Below are 16,073 nucleotides of genomic sequence, written 5' to 3' on the forward strand. Positions count from 1 at the left end.
GGTAGGGTCTCTGGGGAAGTTATAAAAAGGATTTTTCCATTCTTCCTGACCTGCTTCCCCCCACACCCATGCAATCCTCCCACAGAACACCAGCCCCGGCCCTAATGAGAGGGGTCCCAGTCTGGGGTTTCTGGGGGAATCATCTCTGATACATCACAGCTGGCAGAATCAAAATGAAAGTTAATGCCTAAGTGTAAACCATTATACTGAGACTTTTATTGGAATCAGTGAGATGTTTTAGCATGTCACGCTGACCAGGTCAAGGCTCAACAAAAAAGAGTTAATTGCACAGAGTTAAACGGCATGAGAACATGGCTGAGTGAGGGGTGGGTGGTGAGAATGGCAAATAGAAAGGGACATAAATAGAGAGTGAAATACAAAGTGTGAGACACACATAGAAAATGACACAAATAAAGAGCTAAGCAAAAGGAGAGGGATAGAGAGTCAGATTAACAGAAATGGGTAGTGGTTTCCCAGCAGGTCCACAGCGCAAGAGCAATTTCTGAACTCTGGCGGGGATGAGACCTAGGCCACGTAAAGCCTTCATTGTGGATTACCTGCACTGAGCTGTTGTATCACAAGATAAGAGCGCGTTGAAGGTTCCTGTGCTGAAGGATTTGGCAGGATCTGAGGTTGACAGTGAGTGGCAGGCACAGAAAGGCTGATCAAATGGGTAGTAGAGAAGATGAGGGACCTGTGCACGAGGGCAATGACCCCTGATTCTTCACCAACTTGGCATAAAGCCCCCACCCCTAAAGATGTCTATAATTTTCGATCATCACCTGTACATCCTAAATGAGGTGTTCGTATTTCTGAAGATGAAACACCAGGGTGCTGTTGTCATTTGCGGGAGCTATGTTTTTGGTAACCCAGTGGTATTGGGCCAGTATAAGGGGATACACGTATATTGTTACAAATGGTATGAAAGTGATGAGTTCTGAGCAGGAGAGGAGACAGCCTCAAACTTTTAGAGGATCCGGACAACCTTTTTAAAATCTGGTCCTTTGTAACCCATTTGGACAACCTGTCCCCTTCTTCTGTGCCCAGGAAGCTGCATAGCTATTACCTTTCCTCTGGCCCATGATCTGAATCTTTCACTCCAATTCAGAGGATATTCAGTTTCACAAAGGAATGGTAATCATTGGAGGTGTGGGCCATCAAAAGCTGAGCCCAGCAGTTAAGCCTGTCATTCATTATCGGGGTATTTCGCTATTGCTTCCTCTGCCTCTGCGCTGCTGCTGTCACGTTAATGTGCGATTGTTATACATACTCTGCGCTCCCAGGCAAGACATTTGACCGGCTTTTTCGTAGCACCACTTTCCCATCGGAGCCTCGTGCTAAGCGTCACGGCAGATTGATGCCTTCTGATTACAACCTTCTCTATTAAGAAGGGCGTAAACCTTCCCAAGCTGGGAGCTGTGCCACTCCCCCGCCAGTCCTCCCCTAAAATCCCCAAAAATCAGAGCGCATGTTCTGGTTGGCTAAGGACGGGATTAAAGCTCTTATAGGGGACCTCAAAAATGTATGAGGGTTATTAAAATAAAAAAAAAAAATGTATGAGGGTAAAGCAGTGGGCTACTTGAGGGGGAACTCAGGGGCTGAACATGCCCCAGGTTATTTGGCAAATGGTTGTCCAGTCATATTCTTTTTTCTTATTTTATTTTTTTACATTCTGGGACTTTGTTTTGCTTTGCCCATTATGAATCAGGACTAAAATGAAAGGCAAGAAACAGGACGAGATGAGCATCTCCCAAATTGCATCAGCTGGGGGTAGAATGTGTGGGGTGACGGGGTCAGCGGGTAGGAGCATGGGGGAGTGACAGAGTAAGAACGACTCAGCAATAATACGATTTGCCATTGAGGGTACTGAATGGGGGAGGGGGAGGCAAGCCAAGTTGAAAATGAGAACTCCAGTGACGGAGGGTGGGGGCTCTGGACGCTTTATTCGAGTGTAAACGAAATCAAATGTGACAATGTTTCTTAGCGCTTGGGTTGCGGTGGAGAGCCCCGCAGCTGGAGAAGCTACCTCAAGGGGCTAACAAGCAGGGAGTCCTGCTGGGCTGGGAGGGAAGGGGCGGAGCCTGCATGGCTGGGCGGGAGGAGAGGAGGGAGCACGCTGACTGTGACCGGAGAGTGGGGTAAGGAGGGTGACTGCCAGGGAGGGAGCAGAAATAGGTCGCAGAGATTGACCACGGCTGCGTTGGGGGGAGGAGGGGGCTAGTGTGTGGCGTGTCTAGGAGAAAGCAGAGGCAGTGTGGAGGGGCTAGGACGCAGCAGAGTGGATAGAAGGCTGGAGGGAGTATCTTTAGGCGTGGGGAAGGAGCATGCCTGGAAGGAAGGGGGCACTAGGATAGATGTAGAGAAAGGGAAAAGGGAGGGCGCATGGATCAGAGGGGGGAGGGAACATGGCCCGGAAGTGGGAGGGGTAATATCCACGCGGAAAGCATGAATGAAGGAAGCATGGCTAGGCGAGGAAGGAAGGGGGAATGCTTGGAGGGGATGGAGAAAAGAAAGGCTGGCTGCCAGGACAGAGGATTGACCTTGCTAGGAGACGTGGGGGGCCGGGGGGGGTGTATAGCTAGCAAAGGGAGGAATGTAGAAACGTAGCCGGTATGAGGGAGAATCATGGCTGGGAGAGAGGAGGGAAGAAGACAGCTTAACTGGGAGAGAGGAGGGAAGAAGACAGCTTGGTTGGGAGAGGTAGTGAAGAAGACAGCTTGGTTGGGAGAGGTAGTGAAGAAGACAGCTTGGCTGGGAGAGGGGGGGAGAAGACAGCTTGGCTGGGAGAGGGGGGAAGAAGACAGCTTGGCTGGGAGAGGGAGGAAAGAAGGCAGATTGGCTGGGAGAGGGAGGGAATAAAAGAGCTGGGTTGGGAGAGGGAGGGAATAAGACAACTTGGCTGGGAGAAGGAAGGAATACGACAGCTTGGCTGGGAGAGGGAGGGTATAAGACAGCTTGCCTGGGAGAGTGAGCGAAGAGGAAAGGTTAACTTGGAGAGGGAGGGAAGAAGAAAGCTTGGCTGGGAGAGGAAGGAGAGAAGCCCGCTTGGCTGAGAGGAAGGAGGGAATGTATCTAGCAGAGGGATGAAAGTAGCCAGTAGGAGAGAGAGAGGGGGGGATCAAGGCTGGGAGAGAGGATGGGAGAAGAAAGCTTGCCTGGGAGAGGGAGCAACGACGAAAGCTTGGATGGGAGGGGGAGAGAAGGAGAACGTTTGGCTGGGAGAGAGAGGGAAGAGGACAGCTTGGCTGGGAGGAAGGAGGGAATATAGCTTGCGGAGGGAGGAAAGTAGACAGCCAGTATGGAGAGAAATGATCATGTCTGAGAGGGAGGGAAGAAGACAGCTTGGCTGGGAGGAGAGGGGAAGGAGACCGCTTACCTGGGGGTAGCGGAGGGGGGATGGAGAAGAAAGCTCGACTAGGAGAGGAAGAGAGGAAGAAAGCTTGCCTTGGAGAGGGAAGTAATAAGAAAATGTTGCTGGGAAAGGGTGGAAGAAAGCTTGGCTGGGAGGAAGGAGAGAATATAGCTAGTAGAGCTGGGAAAGTAGACAGCCAGTATGGAGAGAAATTATCATGGCTGGGAGAGGGAGGGAAGAAGACAGAAAGCTTGGCTGGGAGGAAGGTGGCAATGGAGCTAGCAGATGAAGGAAAGTAGACACTTAACCAGCATGAGAGATAAAGGATCATGGCTGGGAGGAGAGGGGAAGAAGACAGCTTACCTACGAGGGAGGGAGGGGGGACGGGAAAAAAGCTCGACTAGGAGAGTAAGGAGGAAGAAAGCTTGGCTGGGAGAGGGGGGAAGAAGACAGCTTGGCTGGGAGAGGGAGGAAAGAAGGCAGATTGGCTGGGAGAGGGAGGTAATAAGAAAACTTGGCTGGGAGAGGAGGGAAGAAGAAAGCGTGGCTGGGAGACGGTGGGAAGAAAAAACCTTGGCTGGGAGAGGAAGGCAGGGCATGGCTGAGAGCGGGTGGGGAGTGGACACTTTGGCTGTTAGTGGGAAGGAGGGAGTGGCCTGTTTGTAAAGTGCAGGGTGGCGGATAGTGCAATACATAGAGGGGCATTCGTGTGGGAGCATCGCAGTGCCTTCACATAGCCTCCGATACCTTTGGGAGTAGTATAATGATCACTACAAAAGGTAGTTATCAGTTAAGTGAACCCGGAAGGTTTCCAGGCTGAGTAGCCCCTGTCCAGGTTCCAACCTTGCTTTCTCACATCTACAACAGTAGCACTGACTCGCACTCCAGGGATTGACACGCGTGATAAATATGTTGCGCACGGACATCTGCAGCAAGTGCGTTAATCTACTGAGATGTCTTACTGGGGGTGAAGCCTGTGAAACGGCAATTAGTACAGAGATCTCTGTAGGTGTTTGGTCCCAGTGAGCTATCCAACTTGTGTCAGATTCCGAGGCCCGCAGATTGCACACAGATCTCTTCAGCAGGTGCATTAGCCCACTGGACGTGCTCTCACGTTCGGGCCCCAGTGCGCTCTCTAGCAGCTCGGGAAGTCAGAAACCGTGTCCCCGTTTGGTTGTTGGTGGAAGCCGCGGGCAGCTCTCCGAGCCGGGCTTTCCTGCCGCGGGCAGATTCCGCAAGCCAAGCGTTAAAAAAAGGTTGAGCAATTCTTGATTGCTCGCCAAGGGCTGAAGGATCCCCTTGTCTGTCGAAAGCCGCGGCAGCCGCCTGACAACAGGAAACCGTGTGTGTAGTGAATGGAAAAAGTGGGTGGCACTGACTGCACAACTTCCCTTGACATCACTGCCCAAATAAGGCGCACCGAAATAAAACTTTTTTCTCTCTCCGTCTCTTTCAGCCGGCGGAGCATTGCCCGCTTGCCTCGCCGGGTGCCTGCCTGCTCCACCTCCCGAAGAGGCCGACATGAAGCACGCCATGCTGCGGGGCAGGGGCTGCGGACGGGGGCTCCCTGCAGGTGAGTGAATGCAGCTCTCCCGGGAATGTCTGCGGGAGGGTTCATGGGCGGCTGGGACCGAGTCAGTCACGTGTCAGGCGGGGGATTTCCCAACATTCTGTGGCCATTGAGGCAAGTCCAGGGCAGCAGCGCGTGCACGGTCCGTCACATGTGCGTCAGGCATAGGCAGGCTGTCACACGTGGGGTAGGGGATTTACCACACTGATCTACCCCGCTCATAGGACATGTCCATCACGCAGGGGCTGTCGCATGTAGTTCCCAGCATTTGGTTGTCTCTGAATGTGTGGGGCCTGGTACAGTCAGTCACGTGTTGGCAAGCAGAGACAGTCACATAATCGGAATGCAAGCAGTCCCTCTTCAGGGGGCAATTTCCAGGGAGTCTTGACTCACAGGAGTCAGGCACGCGAGTCAGTCGCATGTAATTTTGTCGATTTCGCATTGCCATTTTTCTAGAAGGCTTTAAAGTCAATTAAATGTCAAGTACATGCACAGGTACTTGCCGGTATGGTAGCGATGTGGCAGGCACGCAGAGTCCATCACGTGTGTATTTAGGTTGTTTGGGTTGTTTACAGTGTTAACATCCCACCACATTGCCTCTCTCATGCCAGTCAACGTGAGTATGCAAACATGCCAAAACAAAACAGCGTTCAGTGGAGGTAGCAATGTAGGCATGCATATTCAATGACTTGGCAGGTGGACGAGTATCCAAAAGGCCAGTGGGTTTTGGAACACGCATGAGTTTCCCGACAGGTTTTTGAGTCCCAAAGGCTGGCAGGGCTGGGAAAGAGACAGTGGCAAGTTAGGGGCCTGGTCTGAGCCGAATGCTTGTTAGGAAGTCTCTTTGGCCTGGGTGGAGCTTGCAGGGGCCAGTCTGACTTCCAGTCACTGTGTGGCCGTTTTACGCGCATTCTCGGGAGCCTCCCCCACCCTACTGCCATGTATTATTAATTGCGATGGTGTTGGCCTGCTCCCATTTTCATACGCTTGGAGTGCTCCTGTCTTCGTGGAATAGTGCGCCCAAGGGATGCCATGGCACTGGAGAGCCCTGACATGCCACCCAGTGCGAGGACTATGCCTTTGGTCTGGAAGGAGCTACTCGCGCCAGGGCTGAGTGACATGGTGTGTGCACTATTTCGTATTGAGCAAGAGCCCCTGCAGAAGTGGCCGATATGGCGTGTGCTATTGGGTGTCTTTGGTGTCAACGCCACACGTGGGCGAAGTGGTGCGTGCTATTGTGCCTGCCGCAAAGGTGTGTGTGTGTCTCTACAGTTGTGCCTCCCAATGAAGACGAGCGCTTTTGAAGTCACAGCAGGAAAGGCGCATGTTTTCTCGGCTGGAGCTTTTGCTGAGGGGAGGGGCCTCAAAGCACTGGCCAGCCCTCTGAGGATTGATACTTATGGCCTACACCGAAGTACAGGCGATGTGTGCAAAACATTGTCTCGGGCACCAATGAAAAAGTGACCCAAAATTGCAAATGGCAATTCATCTCTGTTTGTGAGAGACTGTTTGAATAGCACCCAAGGGGGAGTTTTTTGATAAAATGTGATGCAAATTGAGCAATTTAAAGAATATTTGTTCAGCAACACTAGTCAAAACTATTAGTAACTCGTCAAATTGGTCCACATTGGCCACAAAAAAGTGGCCCAATTTGACCCAAAAAGCCGGCCCACGTTAGCATTTTGCGATTTTGGTTCGTGCATAAGTGTGGAAACGAACACAAGGGTGGCCTTGTAGTGCCGAGTGCCGTTGGGTATTGATTGTTGCTCCTAAGTGTATATATATCCTGTAGAACGCTGGCGTGCAGGAAATCTGTATTGTATTCATGTTGACAGAGTAATTACAGCATTATAGAGTCCCGGGGCTGCCACGCAATGCCAGCAGTAGGCTGCAGATAGAAGCTATATCTGGGCCTGTGCTCTCCTTTGCGGGGCTAAAGCACTGCCTAGTGCTGGTTGTGCGAGGGTTCAACATGGTTTTTGACCAAAGTGAGAAGTTGGGTACCTCTGCACTAGAGGAGTAAATCAAATAGGTGGCAGTGTCCTTGGTAGCCAGGAAATGGTTTGCACATTTTGGGCTCTGTCTTTCTTCGGCAAAGTCAGTAAAATAAATGCACCTGATGACTGGACAATTCTATCAGGTTTACACCGTCAATAAGCACCGGTTATCTGTGGTTTCATCAACTTCGCTTACCTCGTTGACATTGGATGTAACTCTTGTTGGTAAGACCAAAATAGATCTATATGTGTGTGTTTGTGTGTAGGGAAGAGGCCCAAGGGTGGACTGGCCTATAGAGAACTCTGGAGATGTCCCGGTAGGCCTCTGCACCCTGAGCCTCTTGTGTGTGGTTACCGATTTTATTACCAAATTTCCTCATAGGAAAAGGATTGTGCTTGCTGAAAATGTATAATATGGGACCACTTTGAAAATAATTTCCAGGGCCTTTTTTGATTCCCAGTCCACCCTGAAAAGACTCGGTAGGTGAAGGGGCAAGAGGGTAGTGTGTGGGACCCCCATTGCAAGATAAAGTTGCTCGACCAACAACAGTGAACTAAAAGTCAACAAGGTAAGCGTGGTTGATGAAACCACTTTGAAACGCTGTGACGCAGTACTCCTCAATGTACTCATACCAACAACCCTCAGACTTGCCCCCAGGGCACTAGGGACCCTCTGATCATTGGGACCACCCCATGCGGTGGTGCAGCACCAAATTCTTTATTGTACCGGGACCCCCCTGGATTTTTTGGCACCCTGCAACTGATGTGGTGATGAAACCATCACTGTACTAAAGCAGGGACCCTGTGCCCACCCGCTGCTTTCGTGCTGGTGCCTTCTCTATATTAAGGTACGAGAGCCTCTGCATCCTTGTGTGCACCCCTGTTGTGTTGCAGGACCCATTGCTGAACCTTTGTAACAGGGACCCTGAATCCTTGTGTCCTCCCGCTGCAGTGGCGCATTAGCTATTTCTGTACTAATTAATTTTCCAGGAACCCTGGACCATCGTGGCCACCCACTGCTGTGGTGCTGGGCTATTGCTTTACTAATTTACAGGACCCCCCACATTATTGTGTCCAGCTCCTAATGTGGCCCATGAGCTATTTGCTTTACTAATGTACTCAACGCTTATCTCAAGGTTGTGCAATTATGAGCTACCACCACACAGCTACACTGGAGACTATAACAGTTGCTGATTTCTCTGATTGTAACCTCTTCCCTGGTGTCTAGCATTCATTAATTCATTTTATCTAATTTGAAACCGTTATTGATTATATTAGTATCTCTTGCCTTAAAGACGTCCTAATTTTTTGTTGTCGATTATTCCCAGCCGAAATATTTCTGTAGTCAGGATTGAGCAGGAGTGCTTTTAGGGCAACACTACACTGTACCATTCTGGCTACACAGAAAAATCCAGTTTTCCCCTGATTGTGGGAAGCCGTGACGAGAACCCAGGCCACGACCCCAGATGCCGATCTTTAGCCACTAACGATCTGAATCATATCCTTTTGGTCCGATAGGCTAAACTTCAGCCCCTAAGCCTAAGAACTCAGGCCGCTAGTCCCAAAAGCCGTGTTTGAGCCAGTAAACCAGTTCAGATGTGCCTTACCGAGGAAATACTATTTCATTCAGTTTCTCTCTGATTGTTACACCATCTAGCACTTAAAGTTGTCATTTGTTTCTGAACGTTCCTCACCTCTCTTTATGTTGTTGTCTCTAAAACTGACAATCTTCTTGTAAATGCAGTCTGCCCATAGGCGGGAAAGTTTAATGTGTAGTACCGCTGCATCCATCCTTGTGGTACCGCTTTAGCGTGGTTACTGTGGACATACTGCACCACCAAGTACTGGTGGGGGCCTGTGAGGGAAGTGCCAAGGGGAACCCCGGGGGGGGCGGAGGGGTCAAGGGGGCTTAACAGTGGCTAAGTGCTAGGGTGGAGAATCCCATGGGAGGTATGCACAGCCGCCAGGCTGGGGGCCCGCAAGAGCAGTGCTGCGTGGGGGAGGGTGCTGGTGTCGACTGGGTAGAAGGCCTGGTAACCTGTGAAAATCCTGAAGGACCAGGCTGCCAGTCTCAGAGGCAGTTGGGTGATTAGCAGGGATGGGAGAGAGGGAAAGAGTCAGAGAAAAGAAGAGTTTTGAGAAGTTTCGGGAGCTTAATGAGGTCCGACCCAAGTATGAGAGGAGCAGGGAGGCTGTTCCAAAGAGAGGTGCCAGCGGAAGAAAGAGACATGTCCCCCGCTCTCTGCGTGGAAAAGCATTTGACAAGCAGAGAGTTGGACTTGGAGGAGCTGAGGGCTCTAGCATGGAAGCTTTTAGGGAGAGAAAGTTGGAGATAAAGTGGTCCCAAGCCCCAGAAGGCCTTGTGGATGATGCACAGGGTCTTGATTCTGACCCTTGTGGCCACCAGGAGCCAGTGAGAGATTTTAGGGATGGAGAGATATGGTCCCTGGGCTTGAGGCAAAGGATAAGCCATATTATGATTAGCTGCAGGGGGCATAGCAAGGAAAGGGGGAGATTAAGGAAGAGGCTGTTGCACTAGTCCAGTCTAGAGAGAACCAGAGCTCTGGATGGATGGTGAGGGAAGGGGGTCAAGGGGGGTGGCCAGAGTGATGAGGGAAGCAGGGCGCAGGTGTTCCAATGAGAAGGATCTCCGTCTTACTGGCATTTAGACAGAAATCGTTAGCCACCACCATTCCTGGATAGCGGTCAGACAATCAGGGATAAGGGAAGAGGAGGTAGCAGAGTGAAGCCTGAAGGAAAGCTGGGTGTCATCGGCATAACACTGGAAATGAGAGAAGGACGAGATCAGGCGACCAAGAGGGGCAAGATAGATATTGAAGAGCCACAGCGATAATATAGATCCCTGGGGGACTCCACATGTAGAGAGTAACGTAGTGGAGGAGAAAGGGTCCAGATGCAGCTGGAAATGGCGGTTAGTGAGAAAAGTGGTCAGCCAATCCATTGCCCTATCCATGGTGCTGAGGGAATCGCTGAGTCATTTAATGACGATGGAATGGTTGACCATGTCAAAGGCAGAGGAGAGATCGAGAAGATTGAGAACAGCAGGAGAGTTAAAGTCAAGATTTTCAAGCATGTCTTCACAGGTGTTCACGAGGGCAGTTTTGGTTCCTCTGGATGCCCGGAATCCAGATGGGCGGTCATGGTGGCAACCAACAAGTTCAGTGTGAAGGTTCAGTTGGGGGAGGATCAACTGCTCCAAGAGTTTAGCAAGGAAAGGGGTAGTGGAGATGGGGTGACAGTTAGCCGGGCAGGAGGGGTCAGCAAATGGCTTTTTAGGAGGGGATGCACAAGGGAGTGATTGAGGGAAAGAGCCAGTGGCGAAGGAGTGGTTACGGAAGTCGGCAAGAGCCAGGGCGAGAGAGGAGATGTTGTCTTTAATGGTCCTAGAACAGCAGGGGTACACCTGTTTGGATTGGACTTTCATAGAGCGGACAACTTAGTAGGACCACAAATGTACATTTACTGTTTTTACCACTGTTTATTACTCCACTTGTTACCTCTGCACTTTTCTTTGTGGTGCTTTGAAACACTATTCTGTTGTACAAGCTCCTAACAAATTCTCAATAAATAAAACCCTTCCCCCATTCCTGAAAGACAAGGGTGTGCGGGCACTCAAAAAGACAACATCATTTTCACTATAATTAGCATGGGGTCTATCCGGGAGAGTGGCCTTGGGCAATGCTGATGCTTGGGGACAAGGTTGGGGGGGTGATCTCAGGCTCCTTTCTGGTCCAGATGTGCCCTAGCCACTGCATGTAAAGTAGTGAATTTGTATTGACCAGTGCCTCGCCTCATGATGAGCCCTTCACTGCCCACTCTGGCACCAAAATCTTCCTTTGACACTGGGGTTGGGGCAGGCACCCTCCTCAAAATGGCAGCCTTTGTTATCCAGAGTGCGGCTGCATTTTGAAAGTGGAGGGCGGTCAGAACGCCAGATTTGATTGATTAGTGTCATGAACTTCTAGCAAACCGTAAGGTATGCACACATACATATATATGCATGTTATATATCTGTGTGCGTACCTGTTTAGAAAAGATGGCTTGCAAAGTACACAAACCATAGTAAGGTACGCACACAGATATATAACATGCATATATATATGTGTGCATACCTTACGATTTGCGTACGTTTTAGGCCACGCCCCCCACAAGCCACGACCCCAAATGAGGGCCCCCCTCGATTTCTTACCCCACTTAAAGCCCTCCATAAATACATATGAACGGCTGTTAATTATATATTTATACATATATAATCTACATAGGCACACGCCCATTTTGGCCAGATGGAGTGGGTGTTTGGGCTTCGAGAGGCCCATTCCTTTCGTGACTCTGAACACGAATACACACATGATGTTAACATTGCTGTAGGATTTTCCCTGGTCGGATAAAAGGTATTTCCGCTGGCACATAAGAGCAGCGGTGCCTACTGGCCCTCGTTGCGTGTTCGTTTTCCAAACTGCGGTTCTTGTTAGTCGGCACATAGTCCCAGGAATGTTGCGTCCCCTTCCGTTGCTTTGCTGGCTATACCGTGCTTGCTGTTTTGCTTTTTACAGCTGTGAGAAAGAGTTGGTGCACTCCAACCGGGACAGCTACCGTAATTCTTTCTCGAAATAACCTGGTAAAAAAATGACGAAATGGATGGAGGGTCGGGCGAGTGTGTTACTATGCGGCATTTGAGCACCATTCTGCTGGGCATGTTATGTCACTGGGTTTCATACCCCACCCCCTTCCATTTTGATGGTCTTTTGGTGCAGTGGGGTCTGAAAAAGAGGGATTGTTTTAGTTGATGTGGACAGAGGGAAAATTCGACATAACCTTGCTTGTTGTGTTCATTCGTGCAGATCAGGAGTACCTGGGACTCTGCGTGCAGATCAGGAGAACCAGGGACTCTGCATGCAGATCGGGAGTATCCATGGGCACTGCATGCAGGTCAGGAGCTCCTGGGCTCTGCATTCACGTCAGGAGTACCCAGGTCCTGCATGCACGTCAGGAGTACCCGGGCCCTGCATGCAGATCAGAAGAACCCTGGATCTGCATGCAGGTAATGAGTACCCAGAGATCTTCATGCAGGTCATGAGTACCCGGGGACTGCATGCAGATCAGGAGTATGCGGGCTCTCTACGTGCAGATCAGGAGTGCACAGGCTCTCTCCATTCAGATTAGGAGTACCAGGGACTCTGCATGCAGATCGGGAGTATCCATGGGCCCTACATGCAGGTCAGGAGTTCTTGGGCACTGCATGCAGATCAGGAGTACCCACCTCTGAATGCATATCAGGAGTATGCAGGCTCTCTGCATGCAGATCGAGAGTATCTATGGGCTCTCATGCAGGTCAGGAGTTTTAAGGGTCTGCATTCAGATCAGGATTACCCGGGCTCTGCATGCACGTCAGGATTACCCGGGCTCTGCATGCAGATCAGGATTGCCCAAGCTCTGCATGCAGATCAGGAGAAGTACCCGGGACTCTGCATGCAGTTCTGGAGTACCCATTGGCTCTGCATGCAGGTCAGGAGTACCTGGGCTCTGCGTGTAGATCAGGAGTACAAAGGTTCTGCATGCAGATCAGGAGTACTTGAGCTCTGCCTGAAGGTCAGGAGTACCCAGGCTCTGCATGCTGGTCAGGAGTACCTGGGCTCTGCATGCAGGTCAGGAGTACTCGGGCGATGCATGCAGATCAGGAGTACTCAGGCACTACATGCAGATCAGAAGTACCCAGGCTCAGCATGCAGGTCAGGAGTACACAGCCTCTACATGCAGACCAGGAGTACCCGGGGCTCTGCATGCAGGTCATGAGTACCCAGGGCTCTACATACAGGTCATGAGTAGCCAGGCTCAGCATGCAGATCAGGAGTACCCGGGCTCAGCATGCAGGTCAGGAGTACACAGGCTCTGTGTGCAGGTCACGAGTACCCAGGCACTACATGCAGATCAGGAGTACCTAGGCTTGGCATGCCGGTCATTAGTACAGAGCCTGTACATTCAGGTCAGGTGTCCCCGGGCTCTGCCTGCAGATTAGGAGTATCCAGGCTCTGCATGCAAATCAGAGGTACCAGGGCTTGGAATGCAGGTCAGGCGTACACAGCCACTCCATGCAGGTCAGGAGTACCCGGGCTCTGCTTGAAGGTCAGGAATACCCGGGCTCAGCACGGGGGTCAGGAGTACACAGCCTCTGCATGCAGGTCAGGAGTACAGCCTCTGCATGCAGGTCAGGATTACATCACATTTGATCAAAAACATCCCCTTTGGGTACTAGTCAAGCAGTCTTTCACAAAAATAAAGAATTGCCATTTCCAATGGTGAGCCACTTTTTCATTGGTGCCCGAGTCCAATGGATGCTTTTATTGCGCAGCCGGTAAGAACAAAGCTCTTCCCCGCAAAAGCCCACCGCCCCCCTCCCAAAAAAATCCCGAGTGTCTGCTGCGTGGTGTCAATTATAAACGTTGTGGCCCCATGCTGCGCTCACAGCCTCACGCAGAATCTATGCGGACTACAGTGCACTCTAATGCCAGGATAGTAGAGCGCACGCGTTCGGTGCGCATGCGCCGAGAACCGGAAGTGCACCATATCGGCTAGACGCTGAAGAAAGCCACCAGGCTGCCCTCCCTACTGCCCCAAGGCCACAATACAAAGTTCATGACCCAAGAGTGTATGGGAATCTGGCAATGAACATCACTTCCTCCGGGGCTCACAGGCATTATGGGAAGTCCCGCAACTTGCAGATGGCACTCTGGGAATGAACCGAGAAAGCCATAGGGCTAACTCTCCACCCACAGATATCCTTGCACGCAGAGCACATGCTGCGCCTCTCTAAATTCTCACGGGTGTTGGGGGAGGTCGCACGAGCCGTCACCCCCCACAGCGCGGCCACGGTAGCGAACACTAGCTAGTAAATGGCAACCTGGGTTATGAACCGAGCCCCCATCACTGAAGGCGCCGTTTAACTGGCCGAGGCCGAAGGAGCATTGCAGTAATGCAATGCAACCGCCCACGAGTGCATTACAGCATCAGTAATTAAGGCACCACGCAATGGTATCATTTTACATAACAGAGTGCGTAGAACATGTAGAAAGTATAGACGTCTACTAATGCAGTGCCGAGGGCCATTGAATACAAGGTTCTTGTAGCAGCAGTTTTGTACATGGTGAAGACACTTTTTCACGGGATGAATTTTGGATACTCTGTTTATTTGGTCGACATTTATTATTAACTTTGGCTTAGATAACATTGCGGACTGTAATTATAGTAAGACTAAAAGCCATTGGCATATGTTATTATGATGTAATGACATGTTGTGTGTATTACAGGTGTTCATTGATGTTTATAAATGATGGATATTGTGTTGTGTATTGTTTATCCTTTGTGAATTTATTGTGTATTAGTGGGGAAAGTTACATTGTTAACTGTTCCACGCGTTTAATAAAACAAGTAAAAATGAGTGCGTTACAGTATCGTCGGTAGGTTATCCCCTCACCGAGGCTGAGGGGAGCTTAGTGCCACTCGTTTTTTTTCCTCACACTTCGACCCCTGGTCTCTACAGGCTTATCATAATAAGGCCCGGTTGACTGTATCGCCCAGTTTCCTTGAGGGCCAGCCCCCTTTGCGGATTGCCTTGGAAAATGTGTAAATATAGGAATGCATAAGTCAGAATTCACATTCAGCGCTGCAAGCATCAGTCTGGATTTTGCAGGGACACATTTTCTGCACAGGTTATTAAAGTCGCTTTCGTTATTAATGAAACATCATTCTTAGTTAATGTGCTTTGGGAGCTAATGACAGTTTTTTTGTTCATTAATTGAAATACACACCCACATTCGTGGCCCTTAAATAGCTGTAGGGGGGGCGTCACCATTTCCGTCAGTGTCCATTCACTGTAATACAGTGGTATTCAAACTTGTTATACTTAGCTACCCCCCTCCCCCGACCGCATCCGCCCCCGAGTAAAAATATTATTGTCGAGCCCCGCTGGGCCCCACCACATGCCATATCTGCTTTCTATATTTTCTGTTGAAAACAGTCGCTGTACTCCCTTTTTTGAAGAGCCTGGGGCCCCCACCCCCTAGCCCCCCCACCCGCCATACTTTGTGATGGCAAGTCTGTTGCAGATGTAGGCTACAGGTTCACATATTAACTGCATTCCTAAAGGCACAGCCAGGTAGTGCCAGGTGAGCTCTTTCTCAAGGGGTTGGGTGAGGGCGACTTGGATTGCTAAGGGTCTTGGCAAAGTGTCTTGTTAGGTCTAGCCTGGTTGTGCTAATACTGAGTTCCTGGGATAGCCAGCTGCACTGTCGCGACGGCATGGGGGCAATCCATGCAAACGTGGCTTTCAAAGTGGACCCTGTGGCTTCAGGCTCAGGGAAGTCGAAAACGAGATGCAAGAGTAAAGTGCCCTTGGAGCTATGAATGATGGGAAGTTAATGGTTTTGGCGGCATTCAGCATATAAACCAGGGCAGGGTCCTTTAGTCCCTGTTTGTTTGAGATAGCTGGTTATCAGCCCCTGTACACGAGGGTGCAATGATAAAGAATGGGAAGATGATTTTGGGGGTACTCTGCAAAGAGGTGGCAGGAGAAGCAAAAGAGTGCTCGGAAATAATATTTTTTTTAATTTTTTTTATCTCGCGCTTTAATTAGGACATATTTACATAACATTACTATTATTACCAAATCAAAGTTGGTACTCATTTACCGACCTCGAAATGATGATAGGCTGAGTTGGCCTTGTTTGGATTTGAACCTGCGACTTGCAGATCAAACACAGATCACAGAAACAAGTGCCTAACCCACTGAGCCATCTTACCAGCTGAAGAACTGGAAATGAAGAAGCACCTTGAACTTGTGTTGCCTGTGCCTGCCTGGTAAAAGGCAACCCAAAGCAGAGTGTACCCGAGTTAACCAGATGTGCCTTGGCTGCCATTATGGTGTTCTGGTTCACTATATTGAATGCAGTGGAAAGGGGACGGTTATATGGTTCTGGTGAGCTGCTAAACCAGAGTTTGAGATGTGTGTGAGAGCTGTTTCACTGAGGCATAGCCTGAGGTCACTGGATTGCAGGGATGGCACCTCTTATCTATCCCTCATTGTTCCTTCACGGATCTCTGTGTCACTGTTATCACTAAGATATGTATTTATGTGGGC

The 16,073-nt window shown here is 50.2% G+C and overlaps 1 protein-coding gene across 1 annotated transcript in view; it reads left to right on the forward strand.

Annotated features, from left to right (window-relative positions):
* The window catches only part of HIVEP3 (HIVEP zinc finger 3), a 791,497-nt gene that overhangs the window by 83,967 nt on the left and 691,457 nt on the right, over window positions 1–16,073 (forward strand). The window contains exon 2 of the mRNA XM_069623046.1: window positions 4,809–4,925. The gene's annotated coding sequence lies outside the window, so the exon portion shown is untranslated. The remainder of the gene's footprint in view (window positions 1–4,808; window positions 4,926–16,073) is intronic.

Source organism: Ambystoma mexicanum, chromosome 11 (genome assembly GCF_040938575.1).
Source record: "Ambystoma mexicanum isolate Mex_15411 chromosome 11, UKY_AmexF1_1, whole genome shotgun sequence".
Classification (NCBI taxonomy): domain Eukaryota; kingdom Metazoa; phylum Chordata; class Amphibia; order Caudata; family Ambystomatidae; genus Ambystoma; species Ambystoma mexicanum.